The following is a 19,773-nucleotide window of genomic DNA, read 5'->3' on the forward strand; positions in this document are numbered from 1 at the left end:
ATATGCTTGTTATTTGTTGGAAAAGCTACAAATTTTCATTACTACATGCGTGAGTTATCAAAACATCTTATTTAACAGTGGCTAGTAATTAGAGTAAAATACTTATGTGACTATTTTAAGAAACTCTACCAAAACAAGTCAATTAAAATGTAAATTTACTGAAAGTAAGGTATTAATTTTTAGGCAGTAAATGTCAGTTGCATGTTTCAGCGCCGTAAAATGTGTCAGACATTCTCTTAATATTTGAATTACCCCCTCCACTAAGACTTGACATGTAGGTTGACTAATTTGTTGATGTTGTTTGTATGCATGTGTCACGCGCACTCCTTTTCGGATATGTTACAAAACATATTTTCATTCTTTAGGTTTCTTCGATCATAGCAGCGGCTAAACAGAAAGAGAACATGCGCCTTTAAAACTATAGTGAAACGTGTGAATCAAAGAGGATAAGAAATTGATAAAAGCTGGGTGTACATGGCCGAGACTATATATTATTTAGTGTTTCTTCCGACATTGTTAGCCTAGTGTATATCCATCTGGTTTGTAAATGTTTGCTTGTCCATTCTGTGCTGCGTCTTTGGCATTTACCCTGTGCCATTAAACTGGATTCATATACACATTTATTGTAAGCATACCACACTTGCGACCACACTTATGACCTATAAACTATTTTTAAAAACCCAAATGAACTAGTGGTTCGCTTATCGTTCAAAGGCGGTAGATCAAACATTTATTCGGACAGACATGTTGAGGTATGCTATTCTGTCTTTGTAATTGTGTAAGGTTTTGTAGGTCTCGTCTAGTGTGTTAGACTTGATCGTACCTGCAAACAGAGTCTAATGAGTTTCTGGGATTGTCCTCTACACTCCATTGTACTTTTAATGTTAATGTGATTCGAAATTTCGCTGATCCTAAGCCAATGCATTACCTTCATTCTTTTATTGTTGTTTTAATTTATTAATCCGCGGAACATCTTATTAATTCAAGGGTGGTATTTTATGCATCTTAAGTCAATGTTTTTACCACGCATCACTCAAATCATGTATAGGCTTAGTCCGTTTTCCGATTCTTTACATTTTTTTAAGTTAAGAATGATATTGAATATCACCCCAGATTAATAAACTGTAATTGCGTATTTCAGTTCTCTCACTCGCCGACAATGTTTTTTTCCTTCTCAATTGCTAACTTCTCTATTGAAAGTATCGAACCTTAAACTTAATATAACAATTTTTGATTTGGTTTATAGGCACCCCGTAACATTTCTAGACTTCGGACAATACAGAATGAATTAAGTAAGAGGTAATATTGCCTTCTTCAAAGGCGTCCCGCACTGCAAGATTTGAATTCCCTTTTTTCAACATGTTTTGCTACCACCATGTCTAATGTATCATAAAGCCTATTTAGGCGTAATGCAATCTTACATTGCTCTAAACATGTCATATATCATGTCTAATTAGAAAAGAAGTGAACAGATTAAATGACACATCTTACCAGCAGATAAAAATCTTCGAGGTTTAGTTGATACCAATATTATATTATTTTGTTGAAACATACGAATATTTTATAAAATTACAACAAACCTAATAACAAATATAGCGATAACTTATTCATATGCATGTATCAAAAGTTGGTATTAAAGTTCAGACTTATATATTTGGTACGTTTTACGCCAACGATCAAATGTCTGAAGTCAAACATTACAACAAAACCATTGTTTAGCCACATACCTCTAGGGTCAAAAAGACACTCAACGCTAAACAAAACACACTGAAACAACACAAACAGGCATCACAATAACTTCATCAAATAATGTTGGCTTTACTGGCAATATAAACTTTTTGGTGCGTGCACAACCTTACAACATTTATACCCAAACTAGCCTCTTATCGCGAGCAAAATGTAAGGGAAGTACTGGTACCAAATTGACATATTTTGATGTCATGTATTGGCTATCAGAAAACCGGCCTAACTTTATTTTGGCTGCAACATGTTAACAAACATGTCTCGTATTAAATTATTTATACGAAAGCCGAAACCAAAGTCTTACAAAATAAATTTAATCATTTTCTATGCATAGGGGTATATGTAAGGTTCATGGTCAAATATAACAATACAGGCAAATTAAAAATGTTTACGACACTATTATGTAATGCAAAAAATGCAAAAAGAAAATAATGCATTACACGCAGGCGAAATATAACATTCATATGAACTATCATCTTGGATTTACGAAAGTGAACTAGGATATTATCATTGATCCATAACCCGTTCATATTTCCTTTTCAGTACAACTTTGAATTGTTTGAACTTTTTTACATGCAGACAAACACATCCTTTTTACTTAAAAAAGGTCTTCACATAAGACATTTCATATGAAAACAGATCTTAATTTGAGTCTTCTTTTTATAAAATATGTATGTACATATGTAGGTTTTTCATTTTTACATAGAACATAATAAAGTTATGCGAAATAGTAAGTATTCTAGCATACACAGGAGAGACAAACATCGGAGTAAAGACATACTCATTAATCAAATAAGATCCCCTGCTTTGAAACGTCCGACATGTAAACATATTTCACACTTTACTTGATAAATTTGTTGTGTAAAAGGTCGGATTGTATTTCTAATAAATGCTTTGTTTGCGTACAGTAAATATTATGTTGCCTCCATTTCATCATGATTTTCATTGAACCTTAAAATATCTCTGAAAAACTATCTAAGGTTTATATAAAAAAGAGTTCAAAATTGTTTACTAACAGGTTTGACGTTGAAATATGGTCTGCTGAGCTCATCGAAACCTGTCTCGCCTGACCGAAGTTTGACGTTCAACTTGGATATCGGTCCTCGACGTCTCGAGCTCATTTGAATTTAAATCATGCTGTTATACGGAATTAATAGCATTTACACTAATTTATTTAGCAGCATGTATATAGTCAACTAAGCTTACCAGATGCTGTCTTTTCTGACCTTAGTCGGACGTAGGCTATTGGTCTCCGACCTATCGACTTAATTTAAATGTAAATCCAATTACTATCACCATGCTATACCACTGAATTAATTGCATTTACAGTAATTTATTTAGCAACATGCCAAAACAATTACGATAACCCTCATTAAAGACACAACGTGCATGCCCTCACAGCAAATAACGAGAGACACACAACGTTAAACTGTTACAAAAAGTATTTTTTATCGACTGAAGGCAGTTAAAACGAGAAACTTTATTCAATAATACAACGCAGATAACAGAGACAGACCCAGCGGAAGAGCCCCTGTTGAGAAGCACACTAGAAATATTTTACATTAATCGTATTCTGATATCATTTCCCTCTTACCGAGTTTGTGTTTTCAGGCGATCTGCATTGGGCTCTTTCAAACAAATTCAAATCCTGCGCCCGTGTGAAAAATATCAACATTAAGTTTATACCAATTAATGTTCAATCTACAATACGTACTGAAACAGGTATCAATTTTTATATTTTCAAACAAGTTGATTAGATCAGTATATGGTATATATATGTGGTAGTCACTCACAGTCATATCAAATGTCAGTTGAAGATCTCTTGTAAATTAGCCTGTCAGCATAAATGCCAAATCGCGTTCATAAAAATGCTTCTATCTTTTAAGATGTCCGTCTTTGACATGCTCGAAACAACAGGTCATTCAAAAATCTTATACCATTTGTGCATATGTCAAATGCAGTTCGCTTGTTTCAGTTTCCACAAGATATTCAATTTCCTTTAATGATAACAAAACAGCAGGAAATGACGTTCGAACCTTCAGCTATGTCAAAACAATATCTTCGTATTCGTATTTGCTTTGACTGCAGGTTTTGATATCCCTGGAAAATATCAAAGCAATAAACACCGCCATGCATCGCGTTAGTTTGCGTACATCAATTCATGGATAATTAAAATAAACATTACGATAGACGTCACTGTCTTCCTGGAGTGACAGACGACAGACCATGACGATGCGTTTTCTGACCTTAGTTTGACATTGGATATTAATCCCCAACGTCTTATCATCATTCCAATGTAAATCCAATTACGGTCTGGATGTAAGGTTTCTAGTAAGATATTGCCTATTACCATGCTTAATTAGTGATTTAATTACATTTACAGCAACCTGTTTTGCAAGAGAAATTCAATTAAATCGAAGTTGGCATAACAAAACACGCACAGTAGACGATCTATGCTGAAATAAGCGCAACTGGTCCTCAACTGACTTAGTCTCATATACTAAAATACGTTTCATCCTGGGAATTGATCACTTACAACATGGCAAGTAATGTCACATGAATCAACATATGTATATACAAACAACGAAACGTACGTTAATATATAAACACTATGTAGGCTGTTCGACCACATGAGTCTTTGGTCTTCTGGTAAATAAATGTTCTGTTATATTCGCACTTCATATCAATATCAATCATTTATCAATACTGGCTTGCGGTACTGTTTTGGAATTGAGGTCTAAATTTACATACATTTTACCAGTTTTTCCATATTATATGGATGAAACTTCATGCAACGACAGTACGAATGAGTTTAGTTGACTTTTCTATATGATTCAGAATAAATTCCTTTTGAAAACTTTGATGATTATTTTTTCTTAAATACTTTCTAAGTTCCAGCACAGGGGCCGTTTTCAACTCAATTTTAACTTAATTTTGAGAGTAGAATGTGAGTGTTTCGATTGGACTATATAACTTATTGGCAAAATATCTACTTCAGAACTGTTGAAACTTGATCGTAAAACTTTCATGAGAGCCTATCCCTAAAAATGTTGACATATTCTTTGCATGTACACGAAACTGAATAAATATTTATTGAAACACATCACCATATTTTTTTAATCCTTTTTTGAAAATTAACAGACGCCGTGGACAAAATCAATGCAATGCACACTTTCCTCAAAGTTGTATTTGTTTGCATACGTCACTGTTTGTCGTCTGGCAGCGGCGAGCAACGAGCACTATTATAAACTCCATTGATCCTGCTTGGTTCATTGGCGTTCCAATGGGCCCGTTTAGAGCCCGTTAAATGCTTACACTTGTCTTAAAGGTGTTTAAGGGCATTCTATTTTTCATCAAATCGGAAACCGTTCCTAAGATCTCGTCAACAATGTGACACTTTTTTGTGATATTTGCCAATGTCGTTTGAAAGTAAATCACCTACGGTGAGTGTTATATTATGCAGTATACACCGATAAAATGTCATATCGCACGTTAAGTGCAGTCAATCCTTAATGTTTGACGTCATGATTTGGACAGCTGAAAAAATTGACCTCGAGCAACGCAAAGAGACATATTTGTTCCATAACTAACACTCATGGAAGGCATAGTTGTTTTCGTTGTTCCAAACATTCATGCCAGCTTTGTTATTGACGTTTACATATATCAAATAATACTACTATAATGGTTGACTGTTACTCACAGATCTCGCCCAACATGAAATTATATCAAACATCTTTCTCTGGAAGATTAAAGTTACCAGAAGTGTAGGTAAGTCTTTGCTAATATCATACAGCAGTGTTGGTTACATAATTATTATCAAATATTTGATCAAAATCTGGCTATGATATTTGAGGTCACTTAGACTGCATTGTAGGGCTAGTGGAAATTATTTAGACATATCATTTATTTTACAAATGTTTGTTACCAATTATTTGTAACTTGTTATTTGATAACACCATTGGAACGAACGGGACGAAAACGCACTTGGTGCTAATCGATAGATAGATAATGAAATAAGAAACCCTATTTTCAACACTTAACTAATTTTGGTATCGAAAAACAATAGGTCGAAAAAAACATTCACACACCGTTTGCCACGTCTGTGCACATACAAAATATAATATTCATTTGAACTATCACATTTATTTTGACATTTGTCATAGCATGCTTTTGTCACATTCTACAATCTTCCTAGAACGTGTTAATGCTATTAGCCTGTGTGGGAGATTCACCTCCTACACACACGCAAATCCATTGGCCATGCACAGAATACTAATGGCCAGCTCACGTTATTAAGCGAATACTCATGACCACGATACGAAGCAAATAAATGAAGACGTTATGTACGAATAAGTCCAGTGTTAAGCATTATTGGCAATAGCAGCGCGTTTTGTCAACAAGGGCGGTTCTAACAGTGGAAAGTGAATTACCGAGCGATACAGGCTGAATATGTTGGATCTAATTCAGTAAAAGACGCTCCAATTCATCTAATATGTCATTTCCATGTTTCCAAATAAAGTCTTAGAAATGGTGTTGACTTGTCTTTGGCATTCTCAAAAACGATATGACCAGACCAAGATGGTTTTGATCATGTCAGGTATGCATATGTTTTCAGTATCTAAAGGATAGTTAAAAGTTTTTAATAATAAAAAACAACAACAGTTACTCGTACGGACTGTTCAACTATTAGCGCTCATGTTTACTTTGATTTTACAAACTGTGTGTTCATCTGTCGCATAAAATTAACGTGAGCAGGTATTTTCAGTGCTTGCTTTTAATTTTACCTTATCATATGTACATCGTTTGTAGATGTGCGCGATTATGAAATTACATATTGCCTTATATAGACTATTGATGTAAATATTTAAACACGCAATTTCGACGAGGTTTGATACTAGGAAATTATATGCACAACGCTGCTTTTCTTTAGTGAGTTAAAATTTACTTTATATCAAATAAATGATATAAAAACTAAACAAACGAACAAAAACTTTTCGTTTATTAAAGCTTATTCGCTTAGATACATATGTCAATCGTACGAAAATCTGTTTTGCTTCTTAAAACCACAAACTTGAAATAATTGTGATGTGTTATGATAGCTACAATCTGCTGACATTCGAGAAACTATCGGGCAGCAGAATTAACTAATATCCCTGGCTTAATATCGCCTGTTACATTGACATCCAACACCGCAATGGTGGGAATCATTTGTTCACAACATGAATTATAAGCGTTGTGTTATGTTCTCATAATGCCTATTTAAACGTTAAGAAATCTTGTACTGATTTCAGCTTTTATTGGCAGGAAATATTAATATTTGGTCTACTAGTCAACGTTAGCAAACGTGTGTTCATTTGCATGGAACGTAAATTTCTCATTTAAACTGTAGCGTTAAATAGAAGGCTTATACCAAAACAGATATATTTTTTATTTCGTTTTTTTTTTGTAAGATAAGATGCATGCAACATAAAGTGTCAATCAACATTTGTTACAATACTGGAAATAGATGAAAAGGAAATTAACGCATGTACATAACACTTTACGTCTATACTAGATATTGTTCAAGATTTAAAAAATGTGAGCTTGCCTATTGTTATTTTTATCGATTGAAGTCATAAAGCTTATATGCATTTACCTGTCTTCGGCAGCTATTTGAAAATTACTATACATAGTTCACCCCACCAACTCAGTCAAATTCTCGCAGCAGTTATTTTAACAGGTAACATCACAGGTGCAAAACGACTGTATTATATTTAAATTGAAAATTGATGTAAAATATTCGACCAATATAGCTCATATATGAACCCAATTTCCCGAAGCATTATATTTCATTTAGCAAAAGTAAATGGTTCATATACTTAGTGTTAAAGGAACTAAATGATGCAATCGCAGGAAAAAAAGAAAATTGTCAATTACTTTAATATATTGATACCTTTGTGTACAATTCGCTTTTTTTGATAATTGCAATTTTAGATTTAAGCGATGCGTTTAAGTAATATAACCTTATAGATCCGTTTCTCAAACTAAGCTCAGCGACAATGTAGGTAGCCAAATCACACGCTCTGGTATCATTCACCGAACGAAGATTACGATTATTATTATAATGGCTACAGAAAAGGGACTACCAAAATAATCGCGTTCACGTCCTTGCACAAACAAATGGTAAAAATTCCTGCCTATATGTTCTATTACTAGAACAATCAGAATGCCAATCATTCGTTACTTGCGAGATTATCTTATATCAGATTGTCCATCAATTTCACGCCGTGATCTGCAATGGAATTATTATTGAATGAGAAAAATATTTACGGTGAAAATGGTATGCCTTAAAATACTTTACTAATAAGTCTTAACGGTGAAAAATGATTAGCCTTAAAATTACATTACTATAAAGACCTTAATAAGGTGAAAAATGGTTTGCCTTTAAAATTGCTTTACTATCTCACCTAGAATACTCCGTGAATGCATTATAATAAGGCAAACATGTTTGCAAATACTGCCTCACAATGTAATTAAATTATTTAATTATTTTCAAACTTATGTTACTCGTAAATTGGTATTTAAGAAAATGTACCTCATCCGCCATACCACATGTGTATCGTTTTACTTCCACGAGCCATCGAAAAGGTTTATAGCACAAGACCCTTAAAGTCAAACTTTCACGGGCTGCTTTTCTTTTCCTTTCGAGGTTGCCGAGAGAAATCAAATTTTCAATAACCGGCCGCCTAAAGATAGCAATTTCTATATATTTTTCCACTGCATAACTGTTAATAAATTAACTGTTAAAATGTGGTTTTCTCAAAATGTTCTATTATATGCACATTGAAATTGTAACGACATTACTGAATTGGCAAAACAGGCCAAAGACCGTTACGAAACGATAATTAAAGTAGTACGACAAAAACAAGGTTTAAATTCAAAGTTCAAATATTCGGGTTATATCATTTTTAAACTCTTGGCAACTGAGCTTATTTTTGTAAGTTTTCACATTAGTATTATGTGTTGGCCATAGGTAACCCCTTTTCAGGTTTTCAATGATTGGTTAAAGAAAAAGCTAGTGCCAGCTGACATACTTGTTTTTGTTGCTCCGCAGCCTCGCTGCTCTTGCTATATTTTCAGTTGATTGCCGAATAATCTAAAAAATATTCTTATATTTCATAGAGGATACAGCTTTTACATCTAATATATATGAGTTGTCATGAATTATGCCATATTTAACTTATAATCATTAGCAAGTATTTCAATCAAATCTATTTAACGTTTCCAACTCATGCATTTCATATACCGTTGCTTCCTTCCTCGAACGACAATTGAATACATAAAGAGCTTCACGCCGTATGATATAAAGATAACATGTCTACATGAAGGATGTATAATAATACAATTATCTTTGGACAGCTTTGTCAAAAACTGATTCCGGCATAATAAACACGAATGATAATTACAAGATAGCGAACAATAGGAACATTTCTCACATCAGTGAATATGATATATCGTTGTTTTTCACTATGACATACTTATATATGATATTCAAGCAATTCAGGCATGCTTTGTTTTCAATCTGGATCATGTTATAAAACAAGTAACTATTTATATATTTCGAGAAAGATCAGTATTTGGTATACGTATGCGGCATAATGTAACTCGTTCGTAATAGGACTGTATAATTTGTAAATCGTAAGTGTAACAACCAGCTCTATAGGTGGTATTTGAGAGGTCAAAGCAATAACAGTCACTCACTGGTATCAAATGTCAGGTGAAGATCTCTTGTAATATAGCCTGTCAGCATAAGTGCCAAATCGTTTTCATAATAATGTTTCTATCTTTTTGGATGTCAGTCTTTGACATGCTCGAAACAATAGTCCATTCAATGACCTTATACCATTTGTGCATATGACAAATGCAGTTCGCTTGTTTCAGTTTTCACGAGATATTCAATTTCCTTTGATGATTAAAAATACAGAAGGAAATGACGTTCGAACCGTTATATCTTCAGCTATGTCAAAACAATATCTTCGTATTTAATCATCGTTTTTGCTTTGACTGCAGTTTTTGTGATTTGTTCTTTGCATATACTTGCGGTGCTTCTCTCATTACCTTAATTGACCAGTTTTCAAGAATTCTGCTCCAATATTAGATACGTTATGGACAATAAGGCATAACATGATCATACATGTTCCATCACATTTATTAGTAACTTGAAATCACTCTTTATAAAACGTGTTTAAATATGTTTGACTTTTTTATTCGATCTAATTGAATTACATTTTTGAATCGTATATTGCATAACATAATGTACCTGTTTTGAAAAATGGATAATTCCTGGAATATATCAATGCAATAAACACCTCCATGCATCGCAGTAGTTTGCGTAAATCAATCCATGGGTAATTAAAATAAACATTACAGTAGACGTCACTTCTTTCCTGCAGTGACATACAACAGACCGTGACGATGTGTTTTCTGACCTTAGTTTGACGTTGGATATTAGTCCCCGACGTCTTGTTATCATTCTATTGTAAATCCAATTACGGTCTGGATGTAAGGTTTCTACTAGTATATTGCCTATTTCCATGCTGAATTAGTGACTTAATTACATTTACAGCAACCTGTTTATTTAGATAAATTCAATTAAATCGATGTTGGCAAAACAAAACACGCAAAGTATACGATCTATGTTGCAATAAGCGCATCTGATCCTCAACTGACTTAGTATCATATTCTAAAATACGTTTAATCCTGGGAATTGATCAGTTGCGCATATCGCAAGTAATGTCACATGAATCGACTGATGTATGTACAAACAACGAAACGTACGTTCCAATGTATTGTAAACACTATGCATGATATTCCGCCACATGGGTCTATGATCCTCTTGGAAATAAATGTTCTGTTCACACTTTGTATCAATATCAATCATTTATCAATAATCGCTTGTGCTACCGTTTGAGAACGGTGGAATTAAATTTAGGTCTAAATTTACATACTTTTTCCAGTTGTTCCATATATGCATGTAACTTCATGCAACGACAATACAAAAGAGATAAGTTGACTTTTCTTTATGCTGTAGAATTAAGTCCTTTTGAAGAATTTTTTTTTTGATTTTTTTTCTAAAATACCTACTAAGCTCTAGCACAGGAGCCGTATGAAATAACCAACCCAATTTTAACTTAATTTTAAGAGTAAAATCTGAGTGTTTTCATTGGAGTGTATAATTACTTGGCCAAAATACTTTCTGTAGAACTGTTAAAATGTTATCGTAAAACTTTCATGACAGCCTATCCCTAAAATATGGAACTCGTGCAACATGCAAAACATATTGTTTTAAAACTAATTTCAAGAAAGGCTAACTTGTTTTTGTTTTTCAAAACATTACTGCCAGCATTGTTATGGACGTTGACACGTTTATCGTTGTCACAAGCATTTTCTTTGCATGTACACGAAATTAAACTGAAAATAAATATTTATTGAAACATATCAAAAAACTTTTTATCCTTTTTTGAAAATTAATAGACGCCGTGGACAATATCAATGCAATGCACACTATCCTCAAAATTGCCTTTGTTTGCATACGTCACTGTTTGGAAAAATAGAAAGTTACATTTTAGTTGTCGTCTGGCAGCGGAGCGCAACGGGCACTATCATAAACTACCTTGATCCGGCTTGCTACATTGGCGTCCCAATGAGTCCGTTTAGAGTCCGTTATATGTTTACACTTGTCTTTATGGTGATTTTAGGGCATTCTATTTTTCATCGAATCGGAAAACGATCTCAAACTTGTGCAGATGTCCTGACAGTTGCTTAAAATGCATAAAACACAACCCAAAAAGGATAGAGGACACGCATGGATTTTGATAAATACTTTAATTATCTTCTTTGCACGACCAGTGAAACATTAGGAATTGAAAATCGGAGATCTCAAATATAGAAAGATGTATGAATAATAGCAAAATTGAATGAGTAGGCATTATCGGGACAAACAATTCACGTAAACAACTATATTAACATAATTACCTTCAAAATGTTCAACATTGTGTCGTCAAGAAGAACATGGATCAACAGATGCATAGACAAACGACGATACGTACGTTACAATTTACTGTTCACACTTTATTAAACCAATAATGGTTGTGTTGCCGTTTTGGAATGATGTTTTTGAACACCGATTGATTTGAATCAAATACAGTAGAAATATATTTGTTGTTGTCAACAATGTGACACTTTTTTGTCCTCTTTCCCAGTGTCGTTTGAATCTAAATCACCTACGGGGAGTGTTGTATTATGCAGTATACACCAGTAAAATGTCATATCGCACGTTAAATGCAGTCAAGCCTTGTCTGACCTCATAATTTGGACAGCTGAAAAAAATGACCTCGAGTAACGCAAACATACATATTGGTTCTATAACTAACACTCATGAAAGGCTTAGTTGTTTTCATTGTTCCAAACATTCATGCTATCATTGTTATTGACGTTTACATATAGCAAATAGTAATAATACTATCATGGTTGACTGTCGCTGACAGATCTCGCCCAACATGAAATTAAATCAAACATCTTTCTCTGGGAGATATATCTACAAGAACGGTTAGGTAAGTGTTAACTAGCATCACACAGCAGTGTTGGTTACATTATTATTAATAAATATTTGATCGAAACTTAGCTATGATATCTAAGGTCAGTAAGATTGCATTATAAAGCTAATGTTAATTATGTAGATATATCGTTTATTTGATATTAATAAATAACCGAAGCGACCGTATAAAACAACATTAGAACGGAAGGAACAAAAACACACTTGGTGCTAATCGACAGAAAATTAATGAAATGAGATACCGTATTTTCAATACTTACTTAGTTTTTGGTATCGAATAGAAATAGGTCGATAAAAAAAATCATACACTATATCTTCCATGTTAGTGTACACTAAAATATACATTTGAACTATAACATTTATTTTAACATTTGCATTTTAACAAGCATGCTTTTGTCACATCTGACAATCTTCCAAGAACGTGTTAATGCTATTAACCTATCTGAGAGATTCACCTCTCAAGCACACGCAAATCCGTTGTCCGTGTACATAATACTAATGGTCAGCTCACATTATTGGGCGAATAATCATGACTACGATATGAAGACGTTATGTACAAACTTGTGATAAGGTCAGTTGACCTGTCTTTGACATTTTCGAAAACGATATGACCAGACGAAGATGGTTTTGATCATGTCAGGTATGCATATGCTACGTTCAATGGTCTATTTTCAGTTTTGAGTACTAAAAATGATAATCAAAAGTCTTTAATCATAAAAAACAACAACAGGAACTCGTACGGACTGTTCAAATGTCAGCGTTCTTGTTTACTTTGATTTTACAGATTGTGTGATAATTTTGTCGCATAAAATGAACTTGTGCACGTATTTGCAGTGCTAGCCTTTTATCCTACTTACTCATATGTATTAACTTCGTTCGTAGCAGAGCGCGATTATAAATTAACATATTGCCTTATATAAACTATTGATGTAAAAAAAAATACCACGCAATTTCGACGAGGATTTGATACGAGACAATTATCTACACAACCCGGCTCTTCTTCCGTGGGATAAAATTTAGTTTATATTAAATAAATAATATAAAAAACTGAACAAACGAACAAAACCTAATTAGTTATTCGCTTGTCTATCGTACGATATTAATGTTCTCATTTTCTTTAGAAAACCCCGACCTTTCAATAATTCCGATATGTTATGACCTGGTGTAGCTACAATCTGCTGACCTTCCGGGCAGCAAAATTAACCGATGTCCCTGGCTTAATATCGCCTGTTACACTGGCATCCAACACCGCAATGGTGGGATTCACAACATGGATTGTGAGCGTTTTTTATGTTCTCATAATGCCTATTTAAACGTTAAGAAATCTTGCACTGATTTCAGCTTTTATTGGCTGGAAATATCAATATTTGGTCTGCTAGTGAACTTTAGCAAACGTGTGTTCATTTGCATGGAACGTAAATTTCTCATTTAAACTGTATCGTTAAATAGAAAGTTCATATTAACGAGATAGATATATTTATTTCGTTTATTTTTGTAAGATTAGATGCATGCAGCATAAAGTGTCAATCAACACTTATAATAATAGAAATAGATAAACAGGAAATTAACGCATGCACATAATATATTACATCTATACTAGATATTATTTAAGATTTAAAAACGTGAACTTGCCTATTCGTATTGTTATCGATTGTAGTCTTGGAACTACTACGCATTTACCTGTCTTCGGCAGCTATTTGAAAATAACTATACATTGTTCCCCCCACCAACTCAGTCCAATAGTCACAGCAGGTATTTTTACATCACAGGTGCTAAACGACTGTATAATATTTTAACTGTACATTTATGTTAAATGTTCCTCCAATATTGCTCATCTGAACCCAATTTCCCGAAGCCTAATATTTCATTTAGCAAATGTAAATGCTTCATATACTTAGCTTTAAATGGACTAAATGATACAATCGCAGGAAAAAAGAAAATTGTCAAACACTCTAATATATTGAGACTGTTGTGTACAATTCGCTACATATTTTCCAAAATCTTCTTACACAGACTTGAGTTCAAACACACAACACGTAGTTAAGTGTTATTTTGAATCGAATATATCGTGTCTACTTCGCAAAATATGTTTCCAAACAATGATATAAACTTGTAACAACTTTTTGTGTACAATCAGATTTGAACCAAATCAGATGATTGAAACATTTTCTTAAATATATTTCAATCTGTAAAGATGAGTGATTGTGTGCTCTTTATTTATACAGTTAATTGCTGAACTTATATTGGCTGTATTAATAAGATTTGTTCTAAGAACTAATCTAAAGGTGATATTTTTTGCTGAAAATCGTAGCCCGAAATATGCATTTAAATATATGATAAAACACCTATCCGGTCTGAAACGGCACGAGAATAACCTTGTTTATAGAGGTTTTCTTGACAAAAAAAATTCACACCAGATTTTGCAAAATATTTGCATACATTGAACGGGCAACCTAATGGTTTATGCAAATATATTATAATCAGTATTACTCGTATAACAAATTTAAGCAATTATCAAACGACAGCTTAACCCTATCTGCCTTGATTTTTGTTAATTGTGATTTTAGATGTACGCGATGCGTTTTAGTAATATAAACTTATAGATGCGTTTCCCAAACTTAGCTCAGCGACACTGCGGGAAGCAAAAATCACACACTCTTGTATCATTCACCGAACGAAGCTTATGGTTATTATTATAATGGCTACAAACACGGGACTTTCAAAATAATCGCGTTCACTTCCTTGCACAGACAAATGGTAAAAATCCCTGCTTAGATTTTCCATTACTAAAACCATCAGAATGCCAATCATTCGTTATTTGCGAGATTATCTTATATAAGATTGTCCATCAATTTCACGCCGTGAACTGCAATGGAATTATTATTGAACGAAAAAAGAACTTATTGCGAAAAATGGTATGCCTTAAAACTATTTCATTATAAGTCTTAACGGTGAAAAATGGTTTGCCTAAAAATTGCTTTACTATCTCACCTAGAATTCTCCGTGAATGCATTATAATAAGGCAAACATGTTTGTAAACACCGCCGCACAATGTATTTTAATTATTTCCAAACTTATATTACTCGTAAATTTGTATTTAAGAACATGTACCTAAGCCGTCATACCACAAGTGTATCGTTGTACTTCCACGAGCCATCGAAAAAGGTTTATTGCACGAGACTCTTAAAGTCAAACTTTCACGGGCTACATATTTTCAGTTGCTATACTTCCCATCAAAACTCACTTTGCGAAGTTGCCATGAGAAATCAATTTTTCAATAATCAGCTGACTGTAGATAGCAATTCATATGTGTTTAAAGGCCAATTAAACTGCATATGTGTTTAAAGGCCAATTAAACTGCATACGTTTTTAAAATCCAATTAAACTGTCTCTGTTTCAGGCTCGTCCCTATAGTTTCCTTTGCATTACGGTAAATATGTCATTGCTTCTATATAATTGTTCAAATGTGGTTTTTCTCAAAATATACCATTATATGTACATTGAATTTGTAACGACATCATTGGAATGGCAAACACGTCAAGGACGATAACAAAATGATAATTATAAAGAAATGCGACCAAAACAAGGTTTATACATGGTGGCAAACTAATAGAACACCTTGTTTATTAACAAATATTCGGGTTTTGTTTTGGCCATGGGTGACCCCTTTTCAGGTTTTCAATGATTGAATAAAGAACAAGCTAGTGCCAGTTGACGTTCTTGTTTTACATGGTGCGAGTTTTCTTGCACTGCGGCCTCGCTGCGCTCGCTCCATTTTCAGTTGATTACCAAATTATCTCAAAGATATTCATACATTTCATAGAGAACACAGCTTTTGCATCGAATATATATGAGTTATCGTGAATTTTGCCATATTTAACTTAAACTTATAAGCAAGTATCCAAATTTAATCTTTTTAACTTATCCAACTCTGGTTTATCATATACCGTTGCTTCCTTCCTCGAACGACAATAGAATGCATATAAAGCTTCACGCCGTATGATATAAAGATAACATGTCTAAATGAAGGATGTATAATAATACAATTATCTTTGGACAACATTGTCAAAAACTGATTCCGGTATAATACACGCGAATGATAATTACAAGATAGCGAAAAATAGAAACATTTATCGCATCAGTTTACATGATAGATCGTTGTTTTTCATTATTACAGGCTTGTATATGATATTCAAGTTATTCAGGGATTTTTTGTTTACGTACTCATGTGTTTTCGATGTGAATACAGGACACCCTACAGCCGTGATGGATAAAAGCCGAGAACCAACATTCAAACAATGAGACCTGTAGTACGGAACGTATGGTGTTTATTCATTTCCTTTATACATTAATTGAAATAAATAGACAACACAGTGAGTTTTTAAAAAAAGCAGTAAACATATATTTTGACAATACAAACTTTACCCCTAAAAAAATTCTATAATAATATAATAATATATTGTTTATAGCTTTAAACAGGCCAATCAGAGAGCCTGTCGTTTTCCAAACCAAGTAGCATTATTTGAGTGCTACCGTTTGCAGACAGATGTTTATTCATTTTTTTACAAAAGATATTTACTATTTAGTAACATATATTTTCGGGAACGTTATATATTTCCCAAAGAAATGATTTCGAATGCATTCATTTGCTGATGTATCTGTTTATTCAAGAACATGCACTAAATTGTTAATACGATAGATTTATGACGTCATTTCCGACATGGAAATTATTGGAAATGTCGTGTACAATCTACTTGCAGTTTCGTTGGTTAACACATAAAGCGGTACGTTTAAACATGGAAATAAACATAGAAGAAATATAATAATAGGTTTTTTTTTTAAAGAGCTGCATCACGTCTTTGTTTTGTGTATAAACATAATGTGCGTGGCATCATTCAAATTGAGAATACAGGTTTGATCTTTTTTATTACGATTTAAAGTGACACTCTTATTCAAAATCAATACATACACATGTATAACAAACATAAATTTTGAGCGCTAAACCTTTAACTATTTATTAAATAATGCCTTTATGGAAAATATTAATTACTGATAACATGATTGTACCCGTGTGTTTAATAGCTGAACACGCAACAATATTAAATGATTGGTGAATGCTAAAAGATTTACTGTGATCTTCTATTTTCTCTTAAAGTAGAAATGCACCTTTTTTCAAACTAAACTCGGTATCCTTGATAAGAACAATTTTTTTCGACATTTGTTTATCATTTTTGGTAAACTAAAACAATTGTATTAATTGTGTTAAATCATATTTGGGAGTAAGAGAGCATCTTTAAAACATCTTTCAACAATGCGAAGACAATATTTTTTTGCAAAACGATTTGGCTTATAATATTTAAGAAACATTAAAAAAGTCTAGATATCGAAAAAAAACACATAATTTTGATTAGTCATCTATTTTATTTTCAATCAATTCTGTGGCAAAGATTCTGACGTACTCCATTTTATCTTAATACATCATGAACATAGTTTATATTTTAAGCCTGTGTTTGTTCGCTGAAGGTGCAACACCTAATGTCCGCGAATCTCTGTGCTCTTAATTATATGTATTCAAACGCTCTTAATTACATGTATTCAGTACTAAATGTATTTCCATGGTAACTTGTCTGATTTATTTAGTAATCAGAGGCCACCGGCCCAAAATAAGTGACAAACATAAAAAAAACAAATAACATACCAGGAATTCAAGCATATACATCTAAACACGATTGCTTCCCTTTAATAGTTAATTTCTGACATTGAATCAACGATTCATTCATAAACTTTTCTTTGGTACCAAAAATGTAAAACTTGAGTTAGCTCAAGGTTCGACAACTTAGATATCGGATATACATGTGTCATTTTCTATGTATTAACTTCTACGGCTGAAGAATTGCAAATGAAAGTGTTCATTTTCAGTTCGTATTGCACGTACCTAAACATGAGTTTAGAAATAAGTATGAACATCTGGCCCCAATTACTCGAAACTTCTTAAGCTTAACAGGCTTAAGTCGCTTATTTCAATTAGCCAAAATACATACTAATAATGGATTTTGATAAATAAAAAATGGTTTCTTCTAATAAGCATACAGATTTTTCTTATATAATTTATAAAAACTCTTAAAGAAGTAAATATAACGCATATTATAGAACAACAAAAATAGTGAGTTTAGCTTAATCCTGTTATAAGGGACTTAAGAAGTTTCGAAAAATTGGGGCCAGAAGGTTAAACAATTCCATAGCTATCTAAATGAGATGCAATAACTTTGGTTTATAATAAGAACATTCCGCGTTTCATTGATGTGCTAGCATGACATAAAACACAACCCTCGTATGTTATTATTTTTTTACTTTTATTATATATACCACTCTCAAATGATGTAATATTGTAATGGAACACACAGGTGTCTTGCGCTTATCTGATAATAATCCCAATGTTATTATGGAAACGAGTGTATTCCTTGGGAGCGTTATGCTAAAAGACACGAATTATAAAAAAAACGATTGGTGATTAACGTGAAAACAAAATAACTGCTTTAACGCAAGAGAATGCTGCTTAAATCTTTACTTTCAAATACTATTAAGTAAGCATCAATAGACGTATTAATTGTGCTTTAAGTATAAAACCTAATGAGACCACTTTGCTACACCTGTAAGAAGTGTTTACTAAGTACTTCATGAGTGTATAAAAGAAGTTTTTCTAAGAAAATGTGTAATAAAACAGCTTTAATTAGCTTAGTGCTGTCAAGATGCATAGCAAAAATGTTCTAATTAGTTCTATAACAATTAGCAAACGATTACGCAAACTAACTGTGAAGTTTTCAGTAAATTGACAAGATGAAGTTCGCATGGGAGCAATTATTGCTCAGATGTTCTAACGATTCTTTTTTTTCAAACTAAGCAACAGGCACAAGCCCTGAAACAAAACCAACTCAACTTTTTTAAGATCAAACTTATTATTTAAGCTGCAATCTCACAGATTTAACGTTTTGACAACTTTTTTTAATTTCTTGTCTTGGAACGAGCCAATGTTCGCAAAAATGCTGGAAACCAGTGAAACCATGACTGCTGACAAAAAATCAGATCGCAGGTTTTCAAACTTATGATACAAATTTTATGCATTGTTCTTTAAGCGTTAGTTACGCTTTTAGCCATAAATCATTAAAATTCGAACGTAAATATGAAAACTGCGATCTGATCTTTTATCAAATATGTACGCAAAATGGGCTCATCCTAAAAAAAAGTTGTCCAAACAGTAAATCTGTGAGAGTGCAGTTTATTATGACTAGAAAAGAGGGACTGAAGCAATACTCGTCCAAGAAAGAAAATAGTTTCCCTGTCTTACATAGTTAAATGGTATACTCCTGCTGCTTAGCTTTTCTATTACTACCACCGTTCAGAATGCCAATCATTTGTTATTCGCTAGATTATCATGC

The sequence above is a fragment of the Mya arenaria genome, chromosome 6 (assembly GCF_026914265.1).
Source record: "Mya arenaria isolate MELC-2E11 chromosome 6, ASM2691426v1".
NCBI lineage: Eukaryota > Metazoa > Mollusca > Bivalvia > Myida > Myidae > Mya > Mya arenaria.